At 40.0% G+C, this 8,899-nt stretch overlaps 1 long non-coding RNA gene across 1 annotated transcript; it reads right to left on the reverse strand.

The window, feature by feature from the left end:
- Positions 1 to 639: 639 nt before the first annotated feature.
- LOC138737672 (uncharacterized) lies at positions 640 to 2,368 on the reverse strand. Its single transcript, XR_011341133.1, has 2 exons — positions 1,936 to 2,368; positions 640 to 1,031 (listed from the first exon to the last, which is right to left on the reverse strand). It is a non-coding gene; the product is annotated as an uncharacterized lncRNA (long non-coding RNA).
- Between the last annotated feature and the right edge of the window lie 6,531 nt (positions 2,369 to 8,899).

Raw genomic sequence — 8,899 nt, forward strand, 5'->3', positions numbered from 1 at the left:
AAATTTAGAACCTTAGAACTATTGAACACTACAGCACAGAAGCAGGCCTTTCTGCCTGCTTCTGCATCTAGTCTGTGCCAAACTATTATTCTGCCTAGTTTCATTTACCTGCACCTCAACCATAGCCCTCCATAACTCTCCGATGAACATACCTCTCCAATTTTAAAAAAAATGTAAAAATAGAGCCTGCATTGTTACTTCAGCTGACAGCTCATTTTACACTCTCATGCACCCCCAATGTTCATCCTAAACATCTCACCTTTCATCCTAAACCAATGTCCTCCAGTTCCACCTAACTCCAATGGAAAAAAAGCCTGCTTGTATTTATCTTATCAACACCCCTCATAATTTTGTACACCTCTATCAAATCTCCCCTCATTCTTTTACCCTCCAGGGAATAAAATCCTAACTTGTTTAACCTTTCCCTGCAACTCAACTCTTCGAGTTCCAGCAATTTGTTTTATTTGACGTCAAAGTTAATATTTTTCAGAGACCATGCATTTCCCTGTGCGATATTCCATCAATAAATATAATTATATCTTATTTAATAACATTGCAAGCATTTTAAAAATGTTTTGAATATGATTAGCAAAACATTTTCAATGACAAACTTATTACTCAAAATCTACCAAAATCTGGTAAGCTAAGACAGTTGTGGCCAGCCCTGTCCAAGAATGCATTTAATTTAACACAGAAACATTTAAAAAAGTAAGAGAAACTTAGACCATTCATCCCTTCAGACTTGTTGTGCCACTTGACAAAATCATGGTTGATTGTCTATCTTCAGTAAACTGCCTTTACCATCTTCCCATTTCCTTGTTCTTTGGCTCAATAGATATACAACTTCCTTCTTGAATATACTTAATGCCTTCACTGCATTGCCTGGCAGATAACTTCACAGGCTCACTTTCTTCTGGAAGGAAGGAATTTCTCCTGATCTTGGTTCTAAATGGCTCTCTCTGTTATGATTGTTTAATCAAAGTGGTTCGATGGTTTTTCTGTTAAGGATTGTCATGTGGAACCAATGAGCTCTGTAATGACAGTTTAAAAGCAGGCTATGAGAAGGGACATTTAAACTAATAAATTATTGAAGCCACATCTGGATTCATCCCCAAATTTTTTAGACTCAATAATGATTGTCCCTCTGAGTGAGACCCATTCATTGGTACCTCATACAGCTGAACCTCTCCCATAAAACACTTTTCTGTGGAAATGATTAATCATCAAATAGAATGAGCAAAAGAGCAACCTGCTAGAAGAAATAAATGGGTCAAGCAGCATCTGTGGGTAGAAAATGTTGACATTTTGGTTCAAAACCTTTCATTAAGACAGTCTTGTTGAAGGGTTTGACCCAAAAACATTAATAATACTGTTTAAGCTAATCTTTCTCCAGAAGATTGCCATTTGTTCCAGGTTCCAGCTGATTTGCACATCAAGTTGTTCTAGCCAATTGGTCTTTACTCCGGATTCCAGTATTCGCTGCTTCTTATGTCTGCACCTTCCCAATGGTAACAAACAAATTAAATTGTATTAAACAGGATAAATATGTTGCTGCCATGGGATAGGGAGGGAGGAAGGAATTTCGATGTGTACAGAAAGTCATACAAGGCCACCTCATATATTTTGTAATGTCAGGCATAACTTATCGGTCTCTTGGATTTTGTGAGGACAAAACAGAATGATATTCAGAGTTGGAGCCTCTGGCAAAAAGGAAAGGCAATGTAACCTTCAGCTACAATACAAATGGGAAACTCAGGGACAGCAGATGAGAAAGAAGTGTCTCTCAGCACTGAATGGATGGTACATTGGGAGGGATGTTGAAGGATTGACCATTGAAACAGCTGAGTGTATGCAGAGTTAAATTTGTAATTTAGTGAGACAAAGTGTTGGAATTTATAGCATCCTTCTTTGTATTAAACTATTATAATCACTCACGTAAAGTAAAAACATCACAAAATTATATTTTGTGTTTCACAAAGTTAGGAGTTTAGGTTTGTCGTCAATTATTACATTGCCAGGTCAAATTCTTCCACTGTTGGCAAAACCACAATTATATGCATTGAAAATATAGGTGGCCTCAGTGTAGATACTTGTCTGAGAAAATCTGCAACATTTTTGTGGGTTTTTTTCAGGGTACTCTCTCAATTCCCTTCAAACATGTGCTGTTAAACTTGAAAAGACCACTTTTACAGCAAGCACCTCCTGCAGAGCACTTGAAATACTACAGCCAGGAAGAGTGCCACTTGCTATCTTCATTTTGTGCAGCTGTTGGCATCTCCTAGTTTTGATGTGGTTTAACTTTTAAAGTCATTCTAGCTGCAGATAATCTTGTGTGTGTGCCTGCAGAGTTGTACTTTAAATGAATTGATCCTGAAATACAGTGGGTGGGATCTTAAAACATTACTGCCTCATGCAGTGTCACACAGGAGAGGCATTGTTGCCATTGTGACTGAGAAGTGTTTTTTTAGACCACTGAAAGCAAGGGATAGAAATGTCCAAGTAATCCGATAGTTAATTACACCTACCTTTAAAGTAAGAGATGTAACAAAGATCAAAGATGCAACATTATAACTTCAAATTCAATCTTGTATTTCAGAAAAGAAAATCAGTTTAATTGGTTAAAACCTTTTTGGTCATGATCCATGATTTTAAAAAAAAACAAAAGCAGACTAACAGCCTACAGAATTCTGAAGCTTCTATTTCTTTATTCCTCTTTTCCTTGACTTGTAGTGCCAATTGCCTTACTTTCCTTCTGACCACACTATTCCTTTTGCTTTCATTCCTTCCATCCTGGCAGTTTTTTAACCTTTTGTTTCATCATCTTGTAACCATAGAACCTTAGAACTCTACAGCATAGAAAACAGTCCATTCAACCCTTCTAGTCAGTGCTGAAATATCATTTTGTTAGTCCCATCAACCTGCATCCAGTTCATAATCCTCTATACCTCTCCCATCCAGGTATCTATACAATTTATTCTTAAACTTAAGAATGAGCCTGCATTTACCACATCAGATGGCAGCTCGTTCCACACTCCCAGCACTCTCTGAGAGAAGTTCTCCTCAATGTTCCCCTAAACATTTCCCTTTCGCTCTAAAGCCATGTCCTCTCATATTTATCTCTTTTAATCTAAAAGAGCTATTCACATTTACTCTGTCTATAGCTCTCATAATTTTGTAAACTTCTATCAAATCTCTCCTCTTTCTTCTATGCTCCAAGGAATAAAGTCCTAACCTGTTTAATTTTCCCCTGTAACTCAACTCCTGAAGACCCAGCAACATCCTAGCAATTTTTTTCTGCTCTCTTTTAATCTTATTGATACCCTTCCTATAATTTGGCTACCAGAACTGTACACAATACTCCAAATTTGGCCTCACCATAACATCATAACTCCTATACTCAATACTTTGATTTATGAAGGCCAAGATGCTGAAATCATTCTTTACAACCCTGTCAACCTGTGACATCACTTTCAGGGAATGATGAATCTGTATTCCCAGATCACTTTTCTCCTTGACACTCCTCAATGCCCTACCATTTACTGTCTATGACCTACCTTGGTTTGTCCTTCCAAAATGCCACATCTCACACTTGTCTACATTAAATTCCGTCGGCCATATCCTGGCCCATTTTTCAAGTTGATCCAATCCCTCTGAAATCTTTGAAAGCCTTCCTCACTGTCCACAACGCCTCCAATCTTAGTGTCATCATCAAACTTGCTGATCCAATTGACCACTTTATCATCCATATCATTGATATGGACAACAAACAACAATGGTCCAAGCTCCGATCCCTGAGGCTCACAACTAGTCACAACTTCCAGTCTGAAAAGCAATAATCCATTATCACTCTCTGACTTCTCCCATACAACAATTTTGAATCCAATTTACACCCTCTCCATGGATACCTAGTGTCTGAACCTTCTGAAATAATCTCCCATGAGGGACCTTGTTAAAGGCCTTACTAAAGTCCAGGTAGACAACATCCACAGCCTTTCCTTCATCTACATTCTTGGTAACCTCCACAAAAAAAAACTCTATAAGATTCATTAAATACAACCTACCAAACAGAAAGCCATGCTGACTGTTCTTGACCAGTCCTTGATTATCCAAATACTTGTATATCTGAACTCTCAAAACACCTTCCACTAATGTACCGACTACTGACATCAGGCTCATTAGCCTGTAATTTCCTGGTTTACTTCTGGAGCTTTTTATAAACAATGGAACAACATGAGCTACCCTTCAAAACTCCAGTAGCTAGGGACATTTTAAATATTTCTGCCAGGGCCCCTGCAATTTCTACACTAGTCCCCCCAAGGTTCAAGGGAATATCATGTCAGGTCCAGTGGATTTATCTACCTTTATTCACTGTAAGACAGCAAGTATCTCCTCCTCTCCTTTAATCTCCATATGTTCCATGCCTCTATTGCTTGTTTCCCTTCATTCTTTATTGACGATGCCAGTTTCCTGAGTAAGTACTGATGCAAAAAAAAACTATGTCCTTTTACTTTTATTATACTTGTAAAAACCCTTCAGGTTTTCCTTCGCATTATCTGCCAAAACAACCTCATGACTTCTTTTAGCCTGCCTGATTTCTTTATTGAGGTTTTACTTGCATTTTTTATACTCCTCAAGTACATCACTTGCTCCAAGTTACCTCCCTTCTTTCTGCTTCTGAACTAGATTCCCAATATCTCTCAAAATCCAAGGTTCCCAAAACCTTCTAACCTTGCCTTTGATCCTGACAGGAACTTGCAAACTCTGTACACTCAAAATTTATCCTTTGAAGGTCTTCCACATACCTCACATATCTTTGTCAGAAAACAATTTATCCTAATCTATGCATTTTCTATCCTTTCTCATTTCCTAAAAATTAGCGTTTCTCCAATTTAGAATCTCAACCTGAGACCCAGACATATCCTTTTCCCTAATTATCTTGAAACTAATGACATTATTATCACTGGACCAAAAATGTTCCCCTACATATTCCACTCTTCTTTGAATGGCATGTTCAAGCAGACATCTAGAGGTTGCAATAGAGACATCAAATCACCTAGAATAACCGCCATCTAAGTATTATGTAGTGCTGATCTACTTTTACTGTTCTCAGTTAAGTGGCTGCGAAACATATCACAGACCAACAAACTCCGTTCTTTGCGTAAACTGCTTGCATGCTTGTCGAATACATTGTCTGTCCATAGATTTACACCATTTTCATCCATCCATCCTTTTTCATGATAATGTACAAAAATACCTGCACAGAATTTCATTTTCAGTTTAATTTTGTGTTTAAAGATTACCATGGGTTTTAACTTCATCCTGATGGCCATGCACGATAACACCACGGTAAACCTAATCCTTGCATGGCCTGTACTTCTAGTTTGCAGTTGTAACAACTTTTCATTCCACTGTTCAATTGCCACGTTTTTAATATTTACCAAAGCAAACTGGTATTTCTGCCAGTGCCATATAATAAATTGGTGAAAATTTACAACTTCTAGTCAAGATCTTTTGGTAGTTTCTGTGCAATTTTTGTTTTTTAGTGTAATGCCAGGTTTTTCCTGTTCATGAAATTATTGCACCAGCCTACTGTAGTCTCTAAATCTTTTCTGATGTCTTGGTGCAACTTGGCCCATTGCAATGCAAATGTTCTTATGTTATTTCAGGTGACTATGGAGCAATCTGGCTTCTGTTCACGTCCCCATTCTGCAACGTGATTTTCCAACTCTGCCCAATGTTGATTCGTTTTCTCAAAGAACATTGCCTTTCAGGTATTTTTCTTAAAGTCCCTGCTTTCTTCCTCCAATCTGTTATCAACTTCTCATGCACATCAAACTATCTTGCAGCAGTGCAGTTGTTGGTTTTCTTGGCCCTTTCTGTCATTTTCAACTTAAAACTCACTTCATATTTCTGTTGTGAGTTGCGTTGCTTCGATGGATCCTCCATGATAGCAATCACCTCCAGCCAATGCCCAGCAGACCAATCTTCATGATCTATGGTGGTCGATGTAAATGCTGGTCAATGCCCATCTCAGGCATCATGAGCTTTGGGGGTCAACCTATACGTCGGTCAATGGGACACCTCCAGCAGCCAGAAAATGTGTGTCGACATACTCCAGATATACCATAAAACCATTAGAATGTGGATGAAAAACGGGGCTCAATTTATATGCTGGTCAACTTATATGCCAAAATATACACTACCTACTTTAGATGCATAAGAGCAAAAAGAATTGTGGTGCCTCGTAATTTATTCTGAGATAACTAGGTACTCTCATCTGGAACATACTGCCTATTTAAAAGTTGAAGGCATTAGCTTGAAAATTGGCTAAACTTTTTTCAGACATATTTAGATTTATAGTATAACAATGGGGTGCTGCTTCAAATTAAGATGTGTTTCTGTCTTCTTATTAAATGAATTTCATATCAATATTTTGTCACCAGTTGTTCTCTATTATACATCTCTCAACATTGCTGCAAAGGAAGCCACTCGATCTTGATTACTTGAAATTAACAATTAAGGAACAGCTAAATTCATTCATCTAGAGCAAGGGTGTCAAACTCAAATTCACGGAGGGCCAAAATTAAAAACTTGGACTAAGTCGAGGGCCGAACTAAATATTTATTGAAAATTTTCAACAACATCTGCATGTTTTCTCTTCTTTCAACATATGTAATGTTAAACTTTAGGATATAACTTTAGGAGGATAATGTTACAGGTCAGGTAGCTCAAGTTCACCCTTTGCTTGACCTGAGGGAAACATATTTGGTCCCTGTGGAGATGTAGTCAGCATTCACAGGCTGTGTCCATTTTGGCCTGCATCAGGACTCAGCATTTCCTGCTCACTCCTCAGGCTCTAGGCCTCTATTCACCCTCGACCCACCATCCCTCTACCTGACCAGTCCTTTACCCAACCTCTACTCACCCCTCACTCCACTCGCTCTGCCTCTACCCACCCCATCCTATACACGCCCCTCTACTGCCTCTCCCCTCAACCTGTTCCTCCCTCTACCCGTCTCTCACCCTCTAATCACCCCTTCCCTACTCGCCCTGCCCCTCCCCTTTTACTTCTTCCCTATCCACCCCTCCTTCTACTCATCCATCCCTCTAACTGCCCCTCGCACCACCATAACTTTCCCTGCCCATTACTCCTCACCTACACCCTCTGCCCACCCCTGCTTACCCACCCACTCAGGTCCAGCGCGCTGCCGATCAGCCTTTGCGGACAGCCACCATCTCTCTCTTCACGTGCAGGGCCGAACCAGCCGTCCCTGGGGTCCGTGTGGGTGCAAGCGCTGAAGGCCATGGCGACCGGGAGAAGTGCACTCGTGCTGTGGAAGGGCCGTCCAGTGCCAGTCGTGCGGGGCTCGCGCTGCCTGGGGGCCGTGCGCAGCCTGCCATGTCGGTCGCGCAGACAGGAAATCACAGGCGCTCGCCAATCCGCCGCACCGCTCGACAGGTGGGAGAAGTGATTGGTTGTGCGGGGAGCCTTCCAACTGGCTTGCCGGCTGATGACATCGACAGACTTCTCGTGTTACAATTTCTCGTGTTACAATGGGGAAGGATGTGCAATGAAGGGGGAGGATGGTGGAGGTGACATTACCAAAAAAACAGCATCCGCTCTCGCTGCAGGGCGGGCCACCTCTAATACATTTTTGAAACGATCTTGCGGGCCAAATATAATTATATCGCGGGCCAAATTTGGCCCGCGGGCCAGAGTTTGACGTGTGATCTAGAGTTTTAGCATTCCAGGATATTGTTCCAAAAATATTCATGGAAGTTTATTCCTTGTCTCATTCTCTCACTTCATCTTGCACCCGTAACACTAACAATGCAGTAGAGTATTAACATATTGAACCACATACAGAATGGAATTAAGAACCTCGAGCACCAAGCCATTGACTCCTGTGTAAATGGCAGAAGGAGTGAAACATCTCACATACTGCCCATCTGATGACCCCCATCAGATATCTCCTGCCCCAGGAAGAATCTGCTTTTAACATGTTGGTTTTATCTGCCCCCTCAGTACCCACTAAAGTGAGGTGAAGGCATATCACCCTTGATTTCAAAAGGCTACCAAGAAGATAGAAAAAGAAAGGATATGAGGATGTTTGACTTTGTTAAATGGAATATTTGATGAGGCTTTTTTTTGTATTAGAAATGATTTCCTAAAATAAAACCAGACAATTTTGAAATTACACTTAGCTGAGACAAGACCTATATATATATATATATATATATATATATATATATAAAAAAACAGAAATCATATTCAGGTCAATGGACACCTACAGTCGATTTGTGTGGAGACATTGAGCCACCAGATGTGCAATGTGCATTTCCTTGCTATTTTAACTCTCCATTCACTCCCACTGTAATCTCTCTGCTCTTCACCTGTTGCACTGCTCCAACAAAGCCTAATACAAACCCAAGCAAAATCTTCTAATCTCTTAACAAGGCGCATGCCAACACCCAGTGCTTATCACTGAATTCTACAATTTCAGAGAAACAGCTCTCTCCTTTATACTGATGAAAGATCATTAATGAACATAGAACATTACAGCACAGTACAGGTCTTTTGGCCCATGATGATGTGCCAACAAATGTATACTTTCCCAAAAAATACTAAATCCTTCCTCACATCACCGTCAATTTTTCTTTCATCGATGTACCTGAGTCTCTTAAATGCCCCTAATTTTTCAAACTCCACAACCATCCCAGGCAAGACATTCCGGGCACACACAATTCTCTGTGTAAAAAACTTACCCCTAACGTCTTCCATAAACTTTCCTCCTTTCACTTTGTAGAGATGTCCCTTAGTGTTTGCTATTCCTGCACTGAGAAAAAGGCACTGACTTATCTATGACTCTCAGAATCTTGTATTCCTCTATGAAGTCTC

This window comes from Narcine bancroftii, chromosome 6 (assembly GCF_036971445.1).
Source record: "Narcine bancroftii isolate sNarBan1 chromosome 6, sNarBan1.hap1, whole genome shotgun sequence".
NCBI lineage: Eukaryota > Metazoa > Chordata > Chondrichthyes > Torpediniformes > Narcinidae > Narcine > Narcine bancroftii.